Below are 25,472 nucleotides of genomic sequence, written 5' to 3'. Positions count from 1 at the left end.
GAAAAGGCATTGTAGCAAACCAAAAAAGAAATTTTAAGCGCAGCAGAGTAACCAGCTCACATACCTGTTAGCTCAGGTGAGTTTAAAAGGCTGCTGTTGATAACAAGGGCATTTGCTAAATAGATGGTGTGTGTGCAACAATATACTGAAAGGTCAATTATATTGTGCAGCTTATCTCACCACCTGTAGTTATTTAGGTGAAAGCTCCAAAATGCTTGCCTAATATGTCTGTTTATCCAAAAGGAAGTATAGAGGGAGAGCTAGATAGATAGCATTGCATTACATTACATGGCAATGCAATGCACAGTTGCTGAAGTTGAACCAAAATGAGCTTGTCATCTGGCTTCTGCAACTTTTAACATGAAAAATCCAATGAGGAGAAGAAAAGCAAAGCCAAAGAGTCCATCCCAAAATCCGACAAACAAGCCAAATGAACAAAAAGCATTGAATTCAATTCTTTCTGATTTTAGAAACTGCATTAAAGAAGGGGTGCACCGGTCCTGGAGATACTGCAATACCAGGTCAATGCGTGGAGTGGACAGAGCAAGCTCTTTTTCCATCTCCCTGTTCTAAAAATCCATTTAATATATGGTCCCCAGATAGGGGACGTATCAGATATTAAACTGATAAGAACAGATACTACACTTGATCTTAGCCAAAAGGCCGAGAAGCGATAACCAGAATTGGTTTCCGACTACGGTGCCACCCAAGGATTCTGAAAAGTCCATTTGTGGAGATGGCCACCTGGACTCCCGTTAAGAAGACATGCTGTCAACCTCTAGATCCCTCACATGCCTGCACTTTTCGGCTTGCTGCTGCTGCAATCCACGCGTTTTAGATCTGCATAACTCCACCTCTTTTAGCACAGTACCCTCAACCCCCGGCTGTTCCCACCCGCCTCAACACCGTTGGAAGGGAGGAGAACCAATTAAGGCGGGGGGGGGGGGTGGAACGAGCAGCTGTCTACCCTTAGCAGGAGGGTTGCTGATTAATTACCTCTCCTGCTGCTGCTGCTGCTGGCTGTCCAGCAGCAGACTGAAGGTGGCTGCTGCTGTGCGCAGGTATATAAAGGCTCAGAGCCTATTATGACACGCGCAGCCAGCGTTCCATTGCCACATTCCGTCTACTGCAGGCGGGATACCTGGATGGCTGAATGTCACTGAGAAGCTCACAGAGACCGCCATAAGCAACAGTTTAAAAGAATGCCACAGACTAATCAACCAAACTTTTTGGGTTGGTTTCTCTTTTATAGTCTGCAGGCATTAAATGAAAGAAGTCAGTGTTCCAGCAGAGGGAGACAACGTTTCAGAAAAGGCATTGTAGCAAACCAAAAAAGAAATTTTAAGCGCAGCAGAGTAACCAGCTCACATACCTGTTAGCTCAGGTGAGTTTAAAAGGCTGCTGTTGATAACAAGGGCATTTGCTAAATAGATGGTGTGTGTGCAACAATATACTGAAAGGTCAATTATATTGTGCAGCTTATCTCACCACCTGTAGTTATTTAGGTGAAAGCTCCAAAATGCTTGCCTAATATGTCTGTTTATCCAAAAGGAAGTATAGAGGGAGAGCTAGATAGATAGCATTGCATTACATTACATGGCAATGCAATGCACAGTTGCTGAAGTTGAACCAAAATGAGCTTGTCATCTGGCTTCTGCAACTTTTAACATGAAAAATCCAATGAGGAGAAGAAAAGCAAAGCCAAAGAGTCCATCCCAAAATCCGACAAACAAGCCAAATGAACAAAAAGCATTGAATTCAATTCTTTCTGATTTTAGAAACTGCATTAAAGAAGGGGTGCACCGGTCCTGGAGATACTGCAATACCAGGTCAATGCGTGGAGTGGACAGAGCAAGCTCTTTTTCCATCTCCCTGTTCTAAAAATCCATTTAATATATGGTCCCCAGATAGGGGACGTATCAGATATTAAACTGATAAGAACAGATACTACACTTGATCTTAGCCAAAAGGCCGAGAAGCGATAACCAGAATTGGTTTCCGACTACGGTGCCACCGAAGGATTCTGAAAAGTCCATTTGTGGAGATGGCCACCTGGACTCCCGTTAAGAAGACATGCTGTCAACCTCTAGATCCCTCACATGCCTGCACTTTTCGGCTTGCTGCTGCTGCAATCCACGCGTTTTAGATCTGCATAACTCCACCTCTTTTAGCACAGTACCCTCAACCCCCGGCTGTTCCCACCCGCCTCAACACCGTTGGAAGGGAGGAGAACAAATTAAGGCGGGGGGGGGGTGGAACGAGCAGCTGTCTACCCTTAGCAGGAGGGTTGCTGATTAATTACCTCTCCTGCTGCTGCTGCTGCTGCTGGCTGTCCAGCAGCAGACTGAAGGTGGCTGCTGCTGTGCGCAGGTATATAAAGGCTCAGAGCCTATTATGACACGCGCAGCCAGCGTTCCATTGCCACATTCCGTCTACTGCAGGCGGGATACCTGGATGGCTGAATGTCACTGAGAAGCTCACAGAGACCGCCATAAGCAACAGTTTAAAAGAATGCCACAGACTAATCAACCAAACTTTTTCGGTTGGTTTCTCTTTTATAGTCTGCAGGCATTAAATGAAAGAAGTCAGTGTTCCAGCAGAGGGAGACAACGTTTCAGAAAAGGCATTGTAGCAAACCAAAAAAGAAATTTTAAGCGCAGCAGAGTAACCAGCTCACATACCTGTTAGCTCAGGTGAGTTTAAAAGGCTGCTGTTGATAACAAGGGCATTTGCTAAATAGATGGTGTGTGTGCAACAATATACTGAAAGGTCAATTATATTGTGCAGCTTATCTCACCACCTGTAGTTATTTAGGTGAAAGCTCCAAAATGCTTGCCTAATATGTCTGTTTATCCAAAAGGAAGTATAGAGGGAGAGCTAGATAGATAGCATTGCATTACATTACATGGCAATGCAATGCACAGTTGCTGAAGTTGAACCAAAATGAGCTTGTCATCTGGCTTCTGCAACTTTTAACATGAAAAATCCAATGAGGAGAAGAAAAGCAAAGCCAAAGAGTCCATCCCAAAATCCGACAAACAAGCCAAATGAACAAAAAGCAATGAATTCAATTCTTTCTGATTTTAAAAACTGCATTAAAGAAGGGGTGCACCGGTCCTGGAGATACTGCAATACCAGGTCAATGCGTGGAGTGGACAGAGCAAGCTCTTTTTCCATCTCCCTGTTCTAAAAATCCATTTAATATATGGTCCCCAGATAGGGGACGTATCAGATATTAAACTGATAAGAACAGATACTACACTTGATCTTAGCCAAAAGGCCGAGAAGCGATAACCAGAATTGGTTTCCGACTACGGTGCCACCCAAGGATTCTGAAAAGTCCATTTGTGGAGATGGCCACCTGGACTCCCGTTAAGAAGACATGCTGTCAACCTCTAGATCCCTCACATGCCTGCACTTTTCGGCTTGCTGCTGCTGCAATCCACGCGTTTTAGATCTGCATAACTCCACCTCTTTTAACACAGTACCCTCAACCCCCGGCTGTTCCCACCCGCCTCAACACCGTTGGAAGGGAGGAGAACAAATTAAGGCGGGGGGGGGGTGGAACGAGCAGCTGTCTACCCTTAGCAGGAGGGTTGCTGATTAATTACCTCTCCTGCTGCTGCTGCTGCTGCTGGCTGTCCAGCAGCAGACTGAAGGTGGCTGCTGCTGTGCGCAGGTATATAAAGGCTCAGAGCCTATTATGACACGCGCAGCCAGCGTTCCATTGCCACATTCCGTCTACTGCAGGCGGGATACCTGGATGGCTGAATGTCACTGAGAAGCTCACAGAGACCGCCATAAGCAACAGTTTAAAAGAATGCCACAGACTAATCAACCAAACTTTTTCGGTTGGTTTCTCTTTTATAGTCTGCAGGCATTAAATGAAAGAAGTCAGTGTTCCAGCAGAGGGAGACAACGTTTCAGAAAAGGCATTGTAGCAAACCAAAAAAGAAATTTTAAGCGCAGCAGAGTAACCAGCTCACATACCTGTTAGCTCAGGTGAGTTTAAAAGGCTGCTGTTGATAACAAGGGCATTTGCTAAATAGATGGTGTGTGTGCAACAATATACTGAAAGGTCAATTATATTGTGCAGCTTATCTCACCACCTGTAGTTATTTAGGTGAAAGCTCCAAAATGCTTGCCTAATATGTCTGTTTATCCAAAAGGAAGTATAGAGGGAGAGCTAGATAGATAGCATTGCATTACATTACATGGCAATGCAATGCACAGTTGCTGAAGTTGAACCAAAATGAGCTTGTCATCTGGCTTCTGCAACTTTTAACATGAAAAATCCAATGAGGAGAAGAAAAGCAAAGCCAAAGAGTCCATCCCAAAATCCGACAAACAAGCCAAATGAACAAAAAGCAATGAATTCAATTCTTTCTGATTTTAGAAACTGCATTAAAGAAGGGGTGCACCGGTCCTGGAGATACTGCAATACCAGGTCAATGCGTGGAGTGGACAGAGCAAGCTCTTTTTCCATCTCCCTGTTCTAAAAATCCATTTAATATATGGTCCCCAGATAGGGGACGTATCAGATATTAAACTGATAAGAACAGATACTACACTTGATCTTAGCCAAAAGGCCGAGAAGCGATAACCAGAATTGGTTTCCGACTACGGTGCCACCCAAGGATTCTGAAAAGTCCATTTGTGGAGATGGCCACCTGGACTCCCGTTAAGAAGACATGCTGTCAACCTCTAGATCCCTCACATGCCTGCACTTTTCGGCTTGCTGCTGCTGCAATCCACGCGTTTTAGATCTGCATAACTCCACCTCTTTTAACACAGTACCCTCAACCCCCGGCTGTTCCCACCCGCCTCAACACCGTTGGAAGGGAGGAGAACAAATTAAGGCGGGGGGGGGGGGGGGTGGAACGAGCAGCTGTCTACCCTTAGCAGGAGGGTTGCTGATTAATTACCTCTCCTGCTGCTGCTGCTGCTGGCTGTCCAGCAGCAGACTGAAGGTGGCTGCTGCTGTGCGCAGGTATATAAAGGCTCAGAGCCTATTATGACACGCGCAGCCAGCGTTCCATTGCCACATTCCGTCTACTGCAGGCGGGATACCTGGATGGCTGAATGTCACTGAGAAGCTCACAGAGACCGCCATAAGCAACAGTTTAAAAGAATGCCACAGACTAATCAACCAAACTTTTTGGGTTGGTTTCTCTTTTATAGTCTGCAGGCATTAAATGAAAGAAGTCAGTGTTCCAGCAGAGGGAGACAACGTTTCAGAAAAGGCATTGTAGCAAACCAAAAAAGAAATTTTAAGCGCAGCAGAGTAACCAGCTCACATACCTGTTAGCTCAGGTGAGTTTAAAAGGCTGCTGTTGATAACAAGGGCATTTGCTAAATAGATGGTGTGTGTGCAACAATATACTGAAAGGTCAATTATATTGTGCAGCTTATCTCACCACCTGTAGTTATTTAGGTGAAAGCTCCAAAATGCTTGCCTAATATGTCTGTTTATCCAAAAGGAAGTATAGAGGGAGAGCTAGATAGATAGCATTGCATTACATTACATGGCAATGCAATGCACAGTTGCTGAAGTTGAACCAAAATGAGCTTGTCATCTGGCTTCTGCAACTTTTAACATGAAAAATCCAATGAGGAGAAGAAAAGCAAAGCCAAAGAGTCCATCCCAAAATCCGACAAACAAGCCAAATGAACAAAAAGCATTGAATTCAATTCTTTCTGATTTTAGAAACTGCATTAAAGAAGGGGTGCACCGGTCCTGGAGATACTGCAATACCAGGTCAATGCGTGGAGTGGACAGAGCAAGCTCTTTTTCCATCTCCCTGTTCTAAAAATCCATTTAATATATGGTCCCCAGATAGGGGACGTATCAGATATTAAACTGATAAGAACAGATACTACACTTGATCTTAGCCAAAAGGCCGAGAAGCGATAACCAGAATTGGTTTCCGACTACGGTGCCACCCAAGGATTCTGAAAAGTCCATTTGTGGAGATGGCCACCTGGACTCCCGTTAAGAAGACATGCTGTCAACCTCTAGATCCCTCACATGCCTGCACTTTTCGGCTTGCTGCTGCTGCAATCCACGCGTTTTAGATCTGCATAACTCCACCTCTTTTAGCACAGTACCCTCAACCCCCGGCTGTTCCCACCCGCCTCAACACCGTTGGAAGGGAGGAGAACCAATTAAGGCGGGGGGGGGGGTGGAACGAGCAGCTGTCTACCCTTAGCAGGAGGGTTGCTGATTAATTACCTCTCCTGCTGCTGCTGCTGCTGCTGGCTGTCCAGCAGCAGACTGAAGGTGGCTGCTGCTGTGCGCAGGTATATAAAGGCTCAGAGCCTATTATGACACGCGCAGCCAGCGTTCCATTGCCACATTCCGTCTACTGCAGGCGGGATACCTGGATGGCTGAATGTCACTGAGAAGCTCACAGAGACCGCCATAAGCAACAGTTTAAAAGAATGCCACAGACTAATCAACCAAACTTTTTGGGTTGGTTTCTCTTTTATAGTCTGCAGGCATTAAATGAAAGAAGTCAGTGTTCCAGCAGAGGGAGACAACGTTTCAGAAAAGGCATTGTAGCAAACCAAAAAAGAAATTTTAAGCGCAGCAGAGTAACCAGCTCACATACCTGTTAGCTCAGGTGAGTTTAAAAGGCTGCTGTTGATAACAAGGGCATTTGCTAAATAGATGGTGTGTGTGCAACAATATACTGAAAGGTCAATTATATTGTGCAGCTTATCTCACCACCTGTAGTTATTTAGGTGAAAGCTCCAAAATGCTTGCCTAATATGTCTGTTTATCCAAAAGGAAGTATAGAGGGAGAGCTAGATAGATAGCATTGCATTACATTACATGGCAATGCAATGCACAGTTGCTGAAGTTGAACCAAAATGAACTTGTCATCTGGCTTCTGCAACTTTTAACATGAAAAATCCAATGAGGAGAAGAAAAGCAAAGCCAAAGAGTCCATCCCAAAATCCGACAAACAAGCCAAATGAACAAAAAGCATTGAATTCAATTCTTTCTGATTTTAGAAACTGCATTAAAGAAGGGGTGCACCGGTCCTGGAGATACTGCAATACCAGGTCAATGCGTGGAGTGGACAGAGCAAGCTCTTTTTCCATCTCCCTGTTCTAAAAATCCATTTAATATATGGTCCCCAGATAGGGGACGTATCAGATATTAAACTGATAAGAACAGATACTACACTTGATCTTAGCCAAAAGGCCGAGAAGCGATAACCAGAATTGGTTTCCGACTACGGTGCCACCCAAGGATTCTGAAAAGTCCATTTGTGGAGATGGCCACCTGGACTCCCGTTAAGAAGACATGCTGTCAACCTCTAGATCCCTCACATGCCTGCACTTTTCGGCTTGCTGCTGCTGCAATCCACGCGTTTTAGATCTGCATAACTCCACCTCTTTTAGCACAGTACCCTCAACCCCCGGCTGTTCCCACCCGCCTCAACACCGTTGGAAGGGAGGAGAACCAATTAAGGCGGGGGGGGGGTGGAACGAGCAGCTGTCTACCCTTAGCAGGAGGGTTGCTGATTAATTACCTCTCCTGCTGCTGCTGCTGCTGCTGGCTGTCCAGCAGCAGACTGAAGGTGGCTGCTGCTGTGCGCAGGTATATAAAGGCTCAGAGCCTATTATGACACGCGCAGCCAGCGTTCCATTGCCACATTCCGTCTACTGCAGGCGGGATACCTGGATGGCTGAATGTCACTGAGAAGCTCACAGAGACCGCCATAAGCAACAGTTTAAAAGAATGCCACAGACTAATCAACCAAACTTTTTGGGTTGGTTTCTCTTTTATAGTCTGCAGGCATTAAATGAAAGAAGTCAGTGTTCCAGCAGAGGGAGACAACGTTTCAGAAAAGGCATTGTAGCAAACCAAAAAAGAAATTTTAAGCGCAGCAGAGTAACCAGCTCACATACCTGTTAGCTCAGGTGAGTTTAAAAGGCTGCTGTTGATAACAAGGGCATTTGCTAAATAGATGGTGTGTGTGCAACAATATACTGAAAGGTCAATTATATTGTGCAGCTTATCTCACCACCTGTAGTTATTTAGGTGAAAGCTCCAAAATGCTTGCCTAATATGTCTGTTTATCCAAAAGGAAGTATAGAGGGAGAGCTAGATAGATAGCATTGCATTACATTACATGGCAATGCAATGCACAGTTGCTGAAGTTGAACCAAAATGAGCTTGTCATCTGGCTTCTGCAACTTTTAACATGAAAAATCCAATGAGGAGAAGAAAAGCAAAGCCAAAGAGTCCATCCCAAAATCCGACAAACAAGCCAAATGAACAAAAAGCATTGAATTCAATTCTTTCTGATTTTAGAAACTGCATTAAAGAAGGGGTGCACCGGTCCTGGAGATACTGCAATACCAGGTCAATGCGTGGAGTGGACAGAGCAAGCTCTTTTTCCATCTCCCTGTTCTAAAAATCCATTTAATATATGGTCCCCAGATAGGGGACGTATCAGATATTAAACTGATAAGAACAGATACTACACTTGATCTTAGCCAAAAGGCCGAGAAGCGATAACCAGAATTGGTTTCCGACTACGGTGCCACCCAAGGATTCTGAAAAGTCCATTTGTGGAGATGGCCACCTGGACTCCCGTTAAGAAGACATGCTGTCAACCTCTAGATCCCTCACATGCCTGCACTTTTCGGCTTGCTGCTGCTGCAATCCACGCGTTTTAGATCTGCATAACTCCACCTCTTTTAGCACAGTACCCTCAACCCCCGGCTGTTCCCACCCGCCTCAACACCGTTGGAAGGGAGGAGAACCAATTAAGGCGGGGGGGGGGGTGGAACGAGCAGCTGTCTACCCTTAGCAGGAGGGTTGCTGATTAATTACCTCTCCTGCTGCTGCTGCTGCTGCTGGCTGTCCAGCAGCAGACTGAAGGTGGCTGCTGCTGTGCGCAGGTATATAAAGGCTCAGAGCCTATTATGACACGCGCAGCCAGCGTTCCATTGCCACATTCCGTCTACTGCAGGCGGGATACCTGGATGGCTGAATGTCACTGAGAAGCTCACAGAGACCGCCATAAGCAACAGTTTAAAAGAATGCCACAGACTAATCAACCAAACTTTTTGGGTTGGTTTCTCTTTTATAGTCTGCAGGCATTAAATGAAAGAAGTCAGTGTTCCAGCAGAGGGAGACAACGTTTCAGAAAAGGCATTGTAGCAAACCAAAAAAGAAATTTTAAGCGCAGCAGAGTAACCAGCTCACATACCTGTTAGCTCAGGTGAGTTTAAAAGGCTGCTGTTGATAACAAGGGCATTTGCTAAATAGATGGTGTGTGTGCAACAATATACTGAAAGGTCAATTATATTGTGCAGCTTATCTCACCACCTGTAGTTATTTAGGTGAAAGCTCCAAAATGCTTGCCTAATATGTCTGTTTATCCAAAAGGAAGTATAGAGGGAGAGCTAGATAGATAGCATTGCATTACATTACATGGCAATGCAATGCACAGTTGCTGAAGTTGAACCAAAATGAGCTTGTCATCTGGCTTCTGCAACTTTTAACATGAAAAATCCAATGAGGAGAAGAAAAGCAAAGCCAAAGAGTCCATCCCAAAATCCGACAAACAAGCCAAATGAACAAAAAGCATTGAATTCAATTCTTTCTGATTTTAGAAACTGCATTAAAGAAGGGGTGCACCGGTCCTGGAGATACTGCAATACCAGGTCAATGCGTGGAGTGGACAGAGCAAGCTCTTTTTCCATCTCCCTGTTCTAAAAATCCATTTAATATATGGTCCCCAGATAGGGGACGTATCAGATATTAAACTGATAAGAACAGATACTACACTTGATCTTAGCCAAAAGGCCGAGAAGCGATAACCAGAATTGGTTTCCGACTACGGTGCCACCGAAGGATTCTGAAAAGTCCATTTGTGGAGATGGCCACCTGGACTCCCGTTAAGAAGACATGCTGTCAAACTCTAGATCCCTCACATGCCTGCACTTTTCGGCTTGCTGCTGCTGCAATCCACGCGTTTTAGATCTGCATAACTCCACCTCTTTTAGCACAGTACCCTCAACCCCCGGCTGTTCCCACCCGCCTCAACACCGTTGGAAGGGAGGAGAACCAATTAAGGCGGGGGGGGGGGGTGGAACGAGCAGCTGTCTACCCTTAGCAGGAGGGTTGCTGATTAATTACCTCTCCTGCTGCTGCTGCTGCTGCTGGCTGTCCAGCAGCAGACTGAAGGTGGCTGCTGCTGTGCGCAGGTATATAAAGGCTCAGAGCCTATTATGACACGCGCAGCCAGCGTTCCATTGCCACATTCCGTCTACTGCAGGCGGGATACCTGGATGGCTGAATGTCACTGAGAAGCTCACAGAGACCGCCATAAGCAACAGTTTAAAAGAATGCCACAGACTAATCAACCAAACTTTTTGGGTTGGTTTCTCTTTTATAGTCTGCAGGCATTAAATGAAAGAAGTCAGTGTTCCAGCAGAGGGAGACAACGTTTCAGAAAAGGCATTGTAGCAAACCAAAAAAGAAATTTTAAGCGCAGCAGAGTAACCAGCTCACATACCTGTTAGCTCAGGTGAGTTTAAAAGGCTGCTGTTGATAACAAGGGCATTTGCTAAATAGATGGTGTGTGTGCAACAATATACTGAAAGGTCAATTATATTGTGCAGCTTATCTCACCACCTGTAGTTATTTAGGTGAAAGCTCCAAAATGCTTGCCTAATATGTCTGTTTATCCAAAAGGAAGTATAGAGGGAGAGCTAGATAGATAGCATTGCATTACATTACATGGCAATGCAATGCACAGTTGCTGAAGTTGAACCAAAATGAGCTTGTCATCTGGCTTCTGCAACTTTTAACATGAAAAATCCAATGAGGAGAAGAAAAGCAAAGCCAAAGAGTCCATCCCAAAATCCGACAAACAAGCCAAATGAACAAAAAGCATTGAATTCAATTCTTTCTGATTTTAGAAACTGCATTAAAGAAGGGGTGCACCGGTCCTGGAGATACTGCAATACCAGGTCAATGCGTGGAGTGGACAGAGCAAGCTCTTTTTCCATCTCCCTGTTCTAAAAATCCATTTAATATATGGTCCCCAGATAGGGGACGTATCAGATATTAAACTGATAAGAACAGATACTACACTTGATCTTAGCCAAAAGGCCGAGAAGCGATAACCAGAATTGGTTTCCGACTACGGTGCCACCGAAGGATTCTGAAAAGTCCATTTGTGGAGATGGCCACCTGGACTCCCGTTAAGAAGACATGCTGTCAAACTCTAGATCCCTCACATGCCTGCACTTTTCGGCTTGCTGCTGCTGCAATCCACGCGTTTTAGATCTGCATAACTCCACCTCTTTTAGCACAGTACCCTCAACCCCCGGCTGTTCCCACCCGCCTCAACACCGTTGGAAGGGAGGAGAACAAATTAAGGCGGGGGGGGGGGTGGAACGAGCAGCTGTCTACCCTTAGCAGGAGGGTTGCTGATTAATTACCTCTCCTGCTGCTGCTGCTGCTGCTGGCTGTCCAGCAGCAGACTGAAGGTGGCTGCTGCTGTGCGCAGGTATATAAAGGCTCAGAGCCTATTATGACACGCGCAGCCAGCGTTCCATTGCCACATTCCGTCTACTGCAGGCGGGATACCTGGATGGCTGAATGTCACTGAGAAGCTCACAGAGACCGCCATAAGCAACAGTTTAAAAGAATGCCACAGACTAATCAAACAAACTTATTCGGTTGGTTTCTCTTTTATAGTCTGCAGGCATTAAATGAAAGAAGTCAGTGTTCCAGCAGAGGGAGACAACGTTTCAGAAAAGGCATTGTAGCAAACCAAAAAAGAAATTTTAAGCGCAGCAGAGTAACCAGCTCACATACCTGTTAGCTCAGGTGAGTTTAAAAGGCTGCTGTTGATAACAAGGGCATTTGCTAAATAGATGGTGTGTGTGCAACAATATACTGAAAGGTCAATTATATTGTGCAGCTTATCTCACCACCTGTAGTTATTTAGGTGAAAGCTCCAAAATGCTTGCCTAATATGTCTGTTTATCCAAAAGGAAGTATAGAGGGAGAGCTAGATAGATAGCATTGCATTACATTACATGGCAATGCAATGCACAGTTGCTGAAGTTGAACCAAAATGAGCTTGTCATCTGGCTTCTGCAACTTTTAACATGAAAAATCCAATGAGGAGAAGAAAAGCAAAGCCAAAGAGTCCATCCCAAAATCCGACAAACAAGCCAAATGAACAAAAAGCATTGAATTCAATTCTTTCTGATTTTAGAAACTGCATTAAAGAAGGGGTGCACCGGTCCTGGAGATACTGCAATACCAGGTCAATGCGTGGAGTGGACAGAGCAAGCTCTTTTTCCATCTCCCTGTTCTAAAAATCCATTTAATATATGGTCCCCAGATAGGGGACGTATCAGATATTAAACTGATAAGAACAGATACTACACTTGATCTTAGCCAAAAGGCCGAGAAGCGATAACCAGAATTGGTTTCCGACTACGGTGCCACCCAAGGATTCTGAAAAGTCCATTTGTGGAGATGGCCACCTGGACTCCCGTTAAGAGACATGCTGTCAACCTCTAGATCCCTCACATGCCTGCACTTTTCGGCTTGCTGTTGCTGCAATCCACGCGTTTTAGATCTGCATAACTCCACCTCTTTTAACACAGTACCCTCAACCCCCGGCTGTTCCCACCCGCCTCAACACCGTTGGAAGGGAGGAGAACAAATTAAGGCGGGGGGGGGGGGGTGGAACGAGCAGCTGTCTACCCTTAGCAGGAGGGTTGCTGATTAATTACCTCTCCTGCTGCTGCTGCTGCTGCTGGCTGTCCAGCAGCAGACTGAAGGTGGCTGCTGCTGTGCGCAGGTATATAAAGGCTCAGAGCCTATTATGACACGCGCAGCCAGCGTTCCATTGCCACATTCCGTCTACTGCAGGCGGGATACCTGGATGGCTGAATGTCACTGAGAAGCTCACAGAGACCGCCATAAGCAACAGTTTAAAAGAATGCCACAGACTAATCAACCAAACTTTTTGGGTTGGTTTCTCTTTTATAGTCTGCAGGCATTAAATGAAAGAAGTCAGTGTTCCAGCAGAGGGAGACAACGTTTCAGAAAAGGCATTGTAGCAAACCAAAAAAGAAATTTTAAGCGCAGCAGAGTAACCAGCTCACATACCTGTTAGCTCAGGTGAGTTTAAAAGGCTGCTGTTGATAACAAGGGCATTTGCTAAATACATGGTGTGTGTGCAACAATATACTGAAAGGTCAATTATATTGTGCAGCTTATCTCACCACCTGTAGTTATTTAGGTGAAAGCTCCAAAATGCTTGCCTAATATGTCTGTTTATCCAAAAGGAAGTATAGAGGGAGAGCTAGATAGATAGCATTGCATTACATTACATGGCAATGCAATGCACAGTTGCTGAAGTTGAACCAAAATGAGCTTGTCATCTGGCTTCTGCAACTTTTAACATGAAAAATCCAATGAGGAGAAGAAAAGCAAAGCCAAAGAGTCCATCCCAAAATCCGACAAACAAGCCAAATGAACAAAAAGCATTGAATTCAATTCTTTCTGATTTTAGAAACTGCATTAAAGAAGGGGTGCACCGGTCCTGGAGATACTGCAATACCAGGTCAATGCGTGGAGTGGACAGAGCAAGCTCTTTTTCCATCTCCCTGTTCTAAAAATCCATTTAATATATGGTCCCCAGATAGGGGACGTATCAGATATTAAACTGATAAGAACAGATACTACACTTGATCTTAGCCAAAAGGCCGAGAAGCGATAACCAGAATTGGTTTCCGACTACGGTGCCACCCAAGGATTCTGAAAAGTCCATTTGTGGAGATGGCCACCTGGACTCCCGTTAAGAAGACATGCTGTCAACCTCTAGATCCCTCACATGCCTGCACTTTTCGGCTTGCTGCTGCTGCAATCCACGCGTTTTAGATCTGCATAACTCCACCTCTTTTAGCACAGTACCCTCAACCCCCGGCTGTTCCCACCCGCCTCAACACCGTTGGAAGGGAGGAGAACCAATTAAGGCGGGGGGTGGGGGGTGGAACGAGCAGCTGTCTACCCTTAGCAGGAGGGTTGCTGATTAATTACCTCTCCTGCTGCTGCTGCTGCTGGCTGTCCAGCAGCAGACTGAAGGTGGCTGCTGCTGTGCGCAGGTATATAAAGGCTCAGAGCCTATTATGACACGCGCAGCCAGCGTTCCATTGCCACATTCCGTCTACTGCAGGCGGGATACCTGGATGGCTGAATGTCACTGAGAAGCTCACAGAGACCGCCATAAGCAACAGTTTAAAAGAATGCCACAGACTAATCAACCAAACTTTTTGGGTTGGTTTCTCTTTTATAGTCTGCAGGCATTAAATGAAAGAAGTCAGTGTTCTAGCAGAGGGAGACAACGTTTCAGAAAAGGCATTGTAGCAAACCAAAAAAGAAATTTTAAGCGCAGCAGAGTAACCAGCTCACATACCTGTTAGCTCAGGTGAGTTTAAAAGGCTGCTGTTGATAACAAGGGCATTTGCTAAATAGATGGTGTGTGTGCAACAATATACTGAAAGGTCAATTATATTGTGCAGCTTATCTCACCACCTGTAGTTATTTAGGTGAAAGCTCCAAAATGCTTGCCTAATATGTCTGTTTATCCAAAAGGAAGTATAGAGGGAGAGCTAGATAGATAGCATTGCATTACATTACATGGCAATGCAATGCACAGTTGCTGAAGTTGAACCAAAATGAGCTTGTCATCTGGCTTCTGCAACTTTTAACATGAAAAATCCAATGAGGAGAAGAAAAGCAAAGCCAAAGAGTCCATCCCAAAATCCGACAAACAAGCCAAATGAACAAAAAGCATTGAATTCAATTCTTTCTGATTTTAGAAACTGCATTAAAGAAGGGGTGCACCGGTCCTGGAGATACTGCAATACCAGGTCAATGCGTGGAGTGGACAGAGCAAGCTCTTTTTCCATCTCCCTGTTCTAAAAATCCATTTAATATATGGTCCCCAGATAGGGGACGTATCAGATATTAAACTGATAAGAACAGATACTACACTTGATCTTAGCCAAAAGGCCGAGAAGCGATAACCAGAATTGGTTTCCGACTACGGTGCCACCCAAGGATTCTGAAAAGGCCATTTGTGGAGATGGCCACCTGGACTCCCGTTAAGAAGACATGCTGTCAACCTCTAGATCCCTCACATGCCTGCACTTTTCGGCTTGCTGCTGCTGCAATCCACGCGTTTTAGATCTGCATAACTCCACCTCTTTTAGCACAGTACCCTCAACCCCCGGCTGTTCCCACCCGCCTCAACACCGTTGGAAGGGAGGAGAACCAATTAAGGCGGGGGGGGGGGGTGGAACGAGCAGCTGTCTACCCTTAGCAGGAGGGTTGCTGATTAATTACCTCTCCTGCTGCTGCTGCTGCTGCTGGCTGTCCAGCAGCAGACTGAAGGTGGCTGCTGCTGTGCGCAGGTATATAAAGGCTCAGAGCCTATTATGACACGTGCAGCCAGCGTTCCATTGCCACATTCCGTCTACTGCAGGCGGGATACCTGGATGGCTGAATGTCACTGAGAAGCTCACAGAGACCGCCATAAGCAACAGTTTAAAAGAATGCCACAGACTAATCAACCAAATTTTTTGGGTTGGTTTCTCTTTTATAGTCTGCAGGCATTAAATGAAAGAAGTCAGTGTTCCAGCAGAGGGAGACAACGTTTCAGAAAAGGCATTGTAGCAAACCAAAAAAGAAATTTTAAGCGCAGCAGAGTAACCAGCTCACATACCTGTTAGCTCAGGTGAGTTTAAAAGGCTGCTGTTGATAACAAGGGCATTTGCTAAATAGATGGTGTGTGTGCAACAATATACTGAAAGGTCAATTATATTGTGCAGCTTATCTCACCACCTGTAGTTATTTAGGTGAAAGCTCCAAAATGCTTGCCTAATATGTCTGTTTATCCAAAAGGAAGTATAGAGGGAGAGCTAGATAGATAGCATTGCATTACATTACATGGCAATGCAATGCACAGTTGCTGAAGTTGAACATGTGGGGACAAATGACACCGCAAGAAAGGACCTGGAAACCATCTGCAGTGACTTTGAAGACTTAGGCAAGAAAGTGAAAGAATTGGGAGCGCAGGTGGTCTTCTCATCCATCCTCCCAGTGGATGGCCATGGAACAATGAGGTGGAATAAGATTCTACAGGTGAACAACTGGCTACGTCGATGGTGCCGTCAACAAGGATTTGGATTTCTGGATCACGGAATGAATTACCTATACGATGGACTACTTGCTAGAGATGGGGTGCACCTTACGAAGACTGGAAAACATGTATTTGGAAGTCGCCTTGCTACACTCATCAGAAGAGCTTTAAACTAGAACAATGTGGGAAGGGAAGCAAAAGGCCAGAAAAAGCCATACAGCTGACAAATACTATTGAGATCTCTGCTACTGGAAGTGGAAAAGAAGAACAAAGACAAAACAATTTAAATAATAAAAATATGGGAGGAAGAGAAACCAATCACAAACTAAAATGTTTTTATACAAATGCACAAAGCATGGGCAACAAACAAGGAGAATTGGAACTACTAATGCAGGAAAAGGAATATGATGTCATTGGAATCACTGAAACTTGGTGGGACGATACACATGATTGGAATAAAAGGCTAAAAGGATACAACTTATTTGCAAGAAACAGACTTGATAAACGAGGAGGAGGTGTTGCATTGTATGTTAGAAAAGCGTATATCTGCACAGAGATTGAAGCTTCAGAGACTGGGAGTTCTGTGGAAACTGTTTGGGTAAGAATACAAGGAGAGAACAACGGAAAGGACACCATTGTAGGCATTTACTACAGGCCACCTGGGCAAGCTGAAGATATGGATGAACTCTTTATGTATCAAATGACCAAGTTCTCCAAAAAATATGACGTAGTGGTCATGGGAGATTTCAACTATCCAGATATTTGTTGGGAATCTCTCTCAAGTAAAACTAACAGGTCAAGCAAATTCTTATCCTCTCTTGCTGACAACTTTATCTTCCAAAAGGTAGGGGAGAAAACAAGGGGATCTGCTACTTTGGATCTAATCCTTATAAACAGGGAGGAAATGGTTGAGGAGGTAAAGGTGGCTGGGACCCTAGGAAGCAGCGATCATGCTATTATAGAATTTTGGATAACTAGAGGAGGAAGACATGTGAAGACTCAAACTTCAAGGTTAGATTTTAGAAAGGCAGATTTTAAGAGACTCAGAAAGAGAATAGGAGGGATCCAATGGCTGGATGTCCTTAAGGACAAAAATGTCCAGGAAGGATGGGAAATTTTTAAAAATGAGATTCTCAAAGCACAATCGTTAACAATCCCGAAAAGTAGGAAGAATGGGAAGCATTTAAGGAAACCAGGATGGATGAACACAGAACTTAAACACATGCTAAAAAGAAAGAAAGAAATGTTTATTAAATGGAAAGAGGGAGGCATATCTAAAGAAGATTATAATGCAGTCTGCAGATCCTGCAGGGCACGTATCAGGTTAGCTAAAGTTGACAATGAATTAAGGCTTGCAAGAGATGTCAAAAGCAATAAAAAAGGATTTTGGGGGTATGTCAGAAGTAAAAGAAAAGTCAAAGATGCTATAGGATTTTTACAGGATGAAAATGGAGAAATGGTAAGAGAGGATGTTGAGAAGGCCGAACTTTTTAATTCCTATTTTGCATCTGTTTTCTCTCAGAAAGAAAATGTAACATCAACTGATCTTCACTGTCCTTTTAAAGGAATAGAGGAATCCAAGTTATCTGTAAACAGAAAGATTGTGAGGGAATATTTAGCTAACATAAATGAGTTCAAGTCTCCAGGTCCAGATGAATTACACCCCAGAGTACTGAAGGAGATCGTAGAAGAAATTTTAGAACCACTCTCCATAATCTTTGAAAATTCTTGGAGAACAGGAGAAGTCCCAGAAGACTGGAGAAGAGCAAATGTTGTTCCTATCTTCAAAAAGGGGAAGAAGGTGGACCCAGGGAACTATAGGCCGGTGAGTCTGACTTCTATACCAGGAAAGATCTTTGAACAAATTATTAAACAACATGTATGTAAGTACATGGATAAGAATGAAGTGATTAACCAGAGTCAGCATGGGTTTGTAACTAACAAGTCATGTCAGACTAACTTAATTTCCTTCTATGACAGAATCACTGACTGGGTGGATCAGGGAAATGCTGTAGATATAGTATATCTTGACTTCAGCAAAGCATTTGACAAAGTATCTCACACCATCCTTATTGAAAAAATGACCAAGTATGCAATGGACCAGGCAACTGTTAGGTGGATTCATAACTGGCTTAGTGATCGGACTCAAAGGGTGGTTGTAAATGGCTTCACATCCAGCTGGATGAATGTCTCAAGTGGGGTACCACAGGGCTCTGTCCTGGGACCTGTATTGTTCAACATCTTTATCAATGATTTAGATGAAGGAATTGAGGGTAAACTGATTAAATTTGCTGATGACACAAAGCTAGGAGGGATAGCTAATACTAGAGAAGAGAGAGAGAGGATTCAAAAAGACCTAAATAAACTGGAGCAGTGGGCAGCAACCAACAGAATGGTTTTTAACAGGGAAAAATGCAAAGTACTACATCTGGGCAATAAAAATGAAAAAAACATATACAGAATGGGAGGAAGAGAGCTAAGCAACAGTACATGTGAAAAAGACTTAGGTATACTAATAGATCATAGACTGAACATGAGTCAACAGTGTTATGCAGCAGCAAAAAAGGCAAATACAATTCTGGGATGTATTAACAGAAGCATACAGTCTAGATCACGTGAAGTCATTATCGGTCTTTACTCCTCTTTGGTCAGACCTCATCTGGAATACTGTGTACAGTTTTGGGCACCACATTTTAAAAAAGACATAGACAAACTGGAGCAAGTTCAGAGAAGAGCGACCAGAATGGTGACTGGTCTGCAAACCATGTCCTATGAGGAACGGTTGCAGGATTTGGGAATGTTTAGCTTGCAAAAAAGAAGACTGAGAGGAGACTTAATAGCTGTCTACAAATATGTCAAGGGCTGTCACATTGTAGAAGGATCATCTTTATTCTCATTTGCACAAGGAAAGACTAGAAGCAATGGGATGAAACTAAATGGGAGGAGACACAGATTAGATATTAGAAAAAACTTTTTGACAGTTAGGGTGATTAATGAGTGGAACAGGCTGCCACGAGAGGTGGTGAGTTCCCCTTCAATGGACGTCTTCAAACAGAGGCTGGACAGACATCTGTCTGAGATGATCTAGTGAATCCTGCTTTGAGCAGGGGGTTGGACTAGATGACCCAGGAGGTCCCTTCCAACTCTACCATTCTATGATTCTATGATTCTATGAACCAAAATGAGCTTGTCATCTGGCTTCTGCAACTTTTAACATGAAAAATCCAATGAGGAGAAGAAAAGCAAAGCCAAAGAGTCCATCCCAAAATCCGACAAACAAGCCAAATGAACAAAAAGCATTGAATTCAATTCTTTCTGATTTTAGAAACTGCATTAAAGAAGGGGTGCACCGGTCCTGGAGATACTGCAATACCAGGTCAATGCGTGGAGTGGACAGAGCAAGCTCTTTTTCCATCTCCCTGTTCTAAAAATCCATTTAATATATGGTCCCCAGATAGGGGACGTATCAGATATTAAACTGATAAGAACAGATACTACACTTGATCTTAGCCAAAAGGCCGAGAAGCGATAACCAGAATTGGTTTCCGACTACGGTGCCACCCAAGGATTCTGAAAAGTCCATTTGTGGAGATGGCCACCTGGACTCCCGCTAAGAAGACATGCTGTCAACCTCTAGATCCCTCACATGCCTGCACTTTTCGGCTTGCTGCTGCTGCAATCCACGTGTTTTAGATCTGCATAACTCCACCTCTTTTAGCACAGTACCCTCAACCCCCGGCTGTTCCCACCCGCCTCAACACCGTTGGAAGGGAGGAGAACCAATTAAGGCGGGGGGGGGGGGTGGAACGAGCAGCTGTCTACCCTTAGCAGGAGGGTTGCTGATTAATTACCTCTCCTGCTGCTGCTGCTGCTGCTGGCTGTCCAGCAGCAGACTGAAGGTGGCTGCTGCTGTGCGCAGGTATATAAAGGCTCAGAGCCTATTATGACACGCGCAGCCAGCGTTCCATTGCCACATTCCGTCTACTGCAGGCGGGATACCTGGATGGCTGAATGTCACTGAGAAGCTCACAGAGACCGCCATAAGCAACAGTTTAAAAGAATGCCACAGACTAATCAACCAAACTTTTTGGGTTGGTTTCTCTTTTATAGTCTGCAGGCATTAAATGAAAGAAGTCAGTGTTCCAGCAGAGGGAGACAACGTTTCAGAAAAGGCATTGTAGCAAACCAAAAAAGAAATTTTAAGCGCAGCAGAGTAACCAGCTCACATACCTGTTAGCTCAGGTGAGTTTAAAAGGCTGCTGTTGATAACAAGGGCATTTGCTAAATAGATGGTGTGTGTGCAACAATATACTGAAAGGTCAATTATATTGTGCAGCTTATCTCACCACCTGTAGTTATTTAGGTGAAAGCTCCAAAATGCTTGCCTAATATGTCTGTTTATCCAAAAGGAAGTATAGAGGGAGAGCTAGATAGATAGCATTGCATTACATTACATGGCAATGCAATGCACAGTTGCTGAAGTTGAACCAAAATGAGCTTGTCATCTGGCTTCTGCAACTTTTAACATGAAAAATCCAATGAGGAGAAGAAAAGCAAAGCCAAAGAGTCCATCCCAAAATCCGACAAACAAGCCAAATGAACAAAAAGCATTGAATTCAATTCTTTCTGATTTTAGAAACTGCATTAAAGAAGGGGTGCACCGGTCCTGGAGATACTGCAATACCAGGTCAATGCGTGGAGTGGACAGAGCAAGCTCTTTTTCCATCTCCCTGTTCTAAAAATCCATTTAATATATGGTCCCCAGATAGGGGACGTATCAGATATTAAACTGATAAGAACAGATACTACACTTGATCTTAGCCAAAAGGCCGAGAAGCGATAACCAGAATTGGTTTCCGACTACGGTGCCACCCAAGGATTCTGAAAAGTCCATTTGTGGAGATGGCCACCTGGACTCCCGTTAAGAAGACATGCTGTCAACCTCTAGATCCCTCACATGCCTGCACTTTTCGGCTTGCTGCTGCTGCAATCCACGCGTTTTAGATCTGCATAACTCCACCTCTTTTAGCACAGTACCCTCAACCCCCGGCTGTTCCCACCCGCCTCAACACCGTTGGAAGGGAGGAGAACCAATTAAGGCGGGGGGGGGTGGAACGAGCAGCTGTCTACCCTTAGCAGGAGGGTTGCTGATTAATTACCTCTCCTGCTGCTGCTGCTGCTGGCTGTCCAGCAGCAGACTGAAGGTGGCTGCTGCTGTGCGCAGGTATATAAAGGCTCAGAGCCTATTATGACACGCGCAGCCAGCGTTCCATTGCCACATTCCGTCTACTGCAGGCGGGATACCTGGATGGCTGAATGTCACTGAGAAGCTCACAGAGACCGCCATAAGCAACAGTTTAAAAGAATGCCACAGACTAATCAACCAAACTTTTTGGGTTGGTTTCTCTTTTATAGTCTGCAGGCATTAAATGAAAGAAGTCAGTGTTCCAGCAGAGGGAGACAACGTTTCAGAAAAGGCATTGTAGCAAACCAAAAAAGAAATTTTAAGCGCAGCAGAGTAACCAGCTCACATACCTGTTAGCTCAGGTGAGTTTAAAAGGCTGCTGTTGATAACAAGGGCATTTGCTAAATAGATGGTGTGTGTGCAACAATATACTGAAAGGTCAATTATATTGTGCAGCTTATCTCACCACCTGTAGTTATTTAGGTGAAAGCTCCAAAATGCTTGCCTAATATGTCTGTTTATCCAAAAGGAAGTATAGAGGGAGAGCTAGATAGATAGCATTGCATTACATTACATGGCAATGCAATGCACAGTTGCTGAAGTTGAACCAAAATGAGCTTGTCATCTGGCTTCTGCAACTTTTAACATGAAAAATCCAATGAGGAGAAGAAAAGCAAAGCCAAAGAGTCCATCCCAAAATCCGACAAACAAGCCAAATGAACAAAAAGCATTGAATTCAATTCTTTCTGATTTTAGAAACTGCATTAAAGAAGGGGTGCACCGGTCCTGGAGATACTGCAATACCAGGTCAATGCGTGGAGTGGACAGAGCAAGCTCTTTTTCCATCTCCCTGTTCTAAAAATCCATTTAATATATGGTCCCCAGATAGGGGACGTATCAGATATTAAACTGATAAGAACAGATACTACACTTGATCTTAGCCAAAAGGCCGAGAAGCGATAACCAGAATTGGTTTCCGACTACGGTGCCACCCAAGGATTCTGAAAAGTCCATTTGTGGAGATGGCCACCTGGACTCCCGTTAAGAAGACATGCTGTCAACCTCTAGATCCCTCACATGCCTGCACTTTTCGGCTTGCTGCTGCTGCAATCCACGCGTTTTAGATCTGCATAACTCCACCTCTTTTAGCACAGTACCCTCAACCCCCGGCTGTTCCCACCCGCCTCAACACCGTTGGAAGGGAGGAGAACCAATTAAGGCGGGGGGGGGTGGAACGAGCAGCTGTCTACCCTTAGCAGGAGGGTTGCTGATTAATTACCTCTCCTGCTGCTGCTGCTGCTGCTGGCTGTCCAGCAGCAGACTGAAGGTGGCTGCTGCTGTGCGCAGGTATATAAAGGCTCAGAGCCTATTATGACACGCGCAGCCAGCGTTCCATTGCCACATTCCGTCTACTGCAGGCGGGATACCTGGATGGCTGAATGTCACTGAGAAGCTCACAGAGACCGCCATAAGCAACAGTTTAAAAGAATGCCACAGACTAATCAACCAAACTTTTTGGGTTGGTTTCTCTTTTATAGTCTGCAGGCATTAAATGAAAGAAGTCAGTGTTCCAGCAGAGGGAGACAACATTTCAGAAAAGGCATTGTAGCAAACCAAAAAAGAAATTTTAAGCGCAGCAGAGTAACCAGCTCACATACCTGTTAGCTCAGGTGAGTTTAAAAGGCTGCTGTTGATAACAAGGGCATTTGCTAAATAGATGGTGTGTGTGCAACAATATACTGAAAGGTCAATTATATTGTGCAGCTTATCTCACCACCTGTAGTTATTTAGGTGAAAGCTCCAAAATGCTTGCCTAATATGTCTGTTTATCCAAAAGGAAGTATAGAGGGAGAGCTAGATAGATAGCATTGCAGTACATTACATGGCAATGCAATGCACAGTTGCTGAAGTTGAACCAAAATGAGCTTGTCATCTTGCTTCTGCAACTTTTAACATGAAAAATCCAATGAGGAGAAGAAAAGCAAAGCCAAAGAGTCCATCCCAAAATCCGACAAACAAGCCAAATGAACAAAAAGCATTGAATTCAATTCTTTCTGATTTTAGAAACTGCATTAAAGAAGGGGTGCACCGGTCCTGGAGATACTGCAATACCAGGTCAATGCGTGGAGTGGACAGAGCAAGCTCTTTTTCCATCTCCCTGTTCTAAAAATCCATTTAATATATGGTCCCCAGATAGGGGACGTATCAGATATTAAACTGATAAGAACAGATACTACACTTGATCTTAGCCAAAAGGCCGAGAAGCGATAACCAGAATTGGTTTCCGACTACGGTGCCACCCAAGGATTCTGAAAAGTCCATTTGTGGAGATGGCCACCTGGACTCCCGTTAAGAAGACATGCTGTCAACCTCTAGATCCCTCACATGCCTGCACTTTTCTGCTTGCTGCTGCTGCAATCCACGCGTTTTAGATCTGCATAACTCCACCTCTTTTAGCACAGTACCCTCAACCCCCGGCTGTTCCCACCCGCCTCAACACCGTTGGAAGGGAGGAGAACCAATTAAGGCGGGGGGGGGGTGGAACGAGCAGCTGTCTACCCTTAGCAGGAGGGTTGCTGATTAATTACCTCTCCTGCTGCTGCTGCTGCTGCTGGCTGTCCAGCAGCAGACTGAAGGTGGCTGCTGCTGTGCGCAGGTATATAAAGGCTCAGAGCCTATTATGACACGCGCAGCCAGCGTTCCATTGCCACATTCCGTCTACTGCAGGCGGGATACCTGGATGGCTGAATGTCACTGAGAAGCTCACAGAGACCGCCATAAGCAACAGTTTAAAAGAATGCCACAGACTAATCAACCAAACTTTTTGGGTTGGTTTCTCTTTTATAGTCTGCAGGCATTAAATGAAAGAAGTCAGTGTTCCAGCATAGGGAGACAACGTTTCAGAAAAGGCATTGTAGCAAACCAAAAAAGAAATTTTAAGCGCAGCAGAGTAACCAGCTCACATACCTGTTAGCTCAGGTGAGTTTAAAAGGCTGCTGTTGATAACAAGGGGATTTGCTAAATAGATGGTGTGTGTGCAACAATATACTGAAAGGTCAATTATATTGTGCAGCTTATCTCACCACCTGTAGTTATTTAGGTGAAAGCTCCAAAATGCTTGCCTAATATGTCTGTTTATCCAAAAGGAAGTATAGAGGGAGAGCTAGATAGATAGCATTGCATTACATTACATGGCAATGCAATGCACAGTTGCTGAAGTTGAACCAAAATGAGCTTGTCATCTGGCTTCTGCAACTTTTAACATGAAAAATCCAATGAGGAGAAGAAAAGCAAAGCCAAAGAGTCCATCCCAAAATCCGACAAACAAGCCAAATGAACAAAAAGCATTGAATTCAATTCTTTCTGATTTTAGAAACTGCATTAAAGAAGGGGTGCACCGGTCCTGGAGATACTGCAATACCAGGTCAATGCGTGGAGTGGACAGAGCAAGCTCTTTTTCCATCTCCCTGTTCTAAAAATCCATTTAATATATGGTCCCCAGATAGGGGACGTATCAGATATTAAACTGATAAGAACAGATACTACACTTGATCTTAGCCAAAAGGCCGAGAAGCGATAACCAGAATTGGTTTCCGACTACGGTGCCACCCAAGGATTCTGAAAAGTCCATTTGTGGAGATGGCCACCTGGACTCCCGTTAAGAAGACATGCTGTCAACCTCTAGATCCTTCACATGCCTGCACTTTTCGGCTTGCTGCTGCTGCAATCCACGCGTTTTAGATCTGCATAACTCCACCTCTTTTAGCACAGTACCCTCAACCCCCGGCTGTTCCCACCCGCCTCAACACCGTTGGAAGGGAGGAGAACCAATTAAGGCGGGGGGGGGGGGTGGAACGAGCAGCTGTCTACCCTTAGCAGGAGGGTTGCTGATTAATTACCTCTCCTGCTGCTGCTGCTGCTGCTGGCTGTCCAGCAGCAGACTGAAGGTGGCTGCTGCTGTGCGCAGGTATATAAAGGCTCAGAGCCTATTATGACACGCGCAGCCAGCGTTCCATTGCCACATTCCGTCTACTGCAGGCGGGATACCTGGATGGCTGAATGTCACTGAGAAGCTCACAGAGACCGCC

General features: G+C 44.6%; 17 non-coding genes across 17 annotated transcripts; all 17 read right to left on the bottom strand.

Moving 5' to 3' along the window:
• Positions 1–484: 484 nt before the first annotated feature.
• Positions 485–675, bottom strand: LOC141158613 (U2 spliceosomal RNA). The gene has a single exon (XR_012248641.1). It is a non-coding gene; the product is annotated as a U2 spliceosomal RNA (small nuclear RNA).
• A 1,117-nt stretch (positions 676–1,792) lies between these two features.
• On the bottom strand, positions 1,793–1,983 carry LOC141158612 (U2 spliceosomal RNA). Its single transcript, XR_012248640.1, has one exon. It is a non-coding gene; the product is annotated as a U2 spliceosomal RNA (small nuclear RNA).
• Positions 1,984–3,101: 1,118 nt separating this feature from the next.
• LOC141158611 (U2 spliceosomal RNA) lies at positions 3,102–3,292 on the bottom strand. Its single transcript, XR_012248639.1, has one exon. It is a non-coding gene; the product is annotated as a U2 spliceosomal RNA (small nuclear RNA).
• Positions 3,293–4,410: 1,118 nt separating this feature from the next.
• Positions 4,411–4,601, bottom strand: LOC141158610 (U2 spliceosomal RNA). Its single transcript, XR_012248638.1, has one exon. It is a non-coding gene; the product is annotated as a U2 spliceosomal RNA (small nuclear RNA).
• Positions 4,602–5,721: 1,120 nt separating this feature from the next.
• On the bottom strand, positions 5,722–5,912 carry LOC141158609 (U2 spliceosomal RNA). The gene has a single exon (XR_012248637.1). It is a non-coding gene; the product is annotated as a U2 spliceosomal RNA (small nuclear RNA).
• A 1,119-nt stretch (positions 5,913–7,031) lies between these two features.
• On the bottom strand, positions 7,032–7,222 carry LOC141158608 (U2 spliceosomal RNA). Its single transcript, XR_012248636.1, has one exon. It is a non-coding gene; the product is annotated as a U2 spliceosomal RNA (small nuclear RNA).
• A 1,118-nt stretch (positions 7,223–8,340) lies between these two features.
• Positions 8,341–8,531, bottom strand: LOC141158606 (U2 spliceosomal RNA). The gene has a single exon (XR_012248634.1). It is a non-coding gene; the product is annotated as a U2 spliceosomal RNA (small nuclear RNA).
• A 1,119-nt stretch (positions 8,532–9,650) lies between these two features.
• On the bottom strand, positions 9,651–9,841 carry LOC141158605 (U2 spliceosomal RNA). The gene has a single exon (XR_012248633.1). It is a non-coding gene; the product is annotated as a U2 spliceosomal RNA (small nuclear RNA).
• Positions 9,842–10,961: 1,120 nt separating this feature from the next.
• On the bottom strand, positions 10,962–11,152 carry LOC141158604 (U2 spliceosomal RNA). Its single transcript, XR_012248632.1, has one exon. It is a non-coding gene; the product is annotated as a U2 spliceosomal RNA (small nuclear RNA).
• A 1,119-nt stretch (positions 11,153–12,271) lies between these two features.
• Positions 12,272–12,462, bottom strand: LOC141158603 (U2 spliceosomal RNA). Its single transcript, XR_012248631.1, has one exon. It is a non-coding gene; the product is annotated as a U2 spliceosomal RNA (small nuclear RNA).
• Positions 12,463–13,582: 1,120 nt separating this feature from the next.
• Positions 13,583–13,773, bottom strand: LOC141158602 (U2 spliceosomal RNA). The gene has a single exon (XR_012248630.1). It is a non-coding gene; the product is annotated as a U2 spliceosomal RNA (small nuclear RNA).
• A 1,118-nt stretch (positions 13,774–14,891) lies between these two features.
• LOC141158601 (U2 spliceosomal RNA) lies at positions 14,892–15,082 on the bottom strand. Its single transcript, XR_012248629.1, has one exon. It is a non-coding gene; the product is annotated as a U2 spliceosomal RNA (small nuclear RNA).
• Positions 15,083–19,538: 4,456 nt separating this feature from the next.
• LOC141158600 (U2 spliceosomal RNA) lies at positions 19,539–19,729 on the bottom strand. The gene has a single exon (XR_012248628.1). It is a non-coding gene; the product is annotated as a U2 spliceosomal RNA (small nuclear RNA).
• Positions 19,730–20,849: 1,120 nt separating this feature from the next.
• Positions 20,850–21,040, bottom strand: LOC141158599 (U2 spliceosomal RNA). The gene has a single exon (XR_012248627.1). It is a non-coding gene; the product is annotated as a U2 spliceosomal RNA (small nuclear RNA).
• Positions 21,041–22,154: 1,114 nt separating this feature from the next.
• On the bottom strand, positions 22,155–22,345 carry LOC141158598 (U2 spliceosomal RNA). Its single transcript, XR_012248626.1, has one exon. It is a non-coding gene; the product is annotated as a U2 spliceosomal RNA (small nuclear RNA).
• A 1,117-nt stretch (positions 22,346–23,462) lies between these two features.
• Positions 23,463–23,653, bottom strand: LOC141158597 (U2 spliceosomal RNA). Its single transcript, XR_012248625.1, has one exon. It is a non-coding gene; the product is annotated as a U2 spliceosomal RNA (small nuclear RNA).
• Positions 23,654–24,771: 1,118 nt separating this feature from the next.
• On the bottom strand, positions 24,772–24,962 carry LOC141158595 (U2 spliceosomal RNA). The gene has a single exon (XR_012248623.1). It is a non-coding gene; the product is annotated as a U2 spliceosomal RNA (small nuclear RNA).
• Positions 24,963–25,472: the final 510 nt, after the last annotated feature.

The sequence above is a fragment of the Phyllobates terribilis genome, unplaced genomic scaffold, assembly GCF_046119375.1.
Source record: "Phyllobates terribilis strain yellow unplaced genomic scaffold, ASM4611937v1 Scaffold_8__6_contigs__length_399053987, whole genome shotgun sequence".
In the NCBI taxonomy this organism is placed as follows: domain Eukaryota; kingdom Metazoa; phylum Chordata; class Amphibia; order Anura; family Dendrobatidae; genus Phyllobates; species Phyllobates terribilis.
The sequence above is the reverse complement of the archived record's forward strand: the minus strand, read 5'-3'. Positions and strand labels throughout refer to the sequence as shown.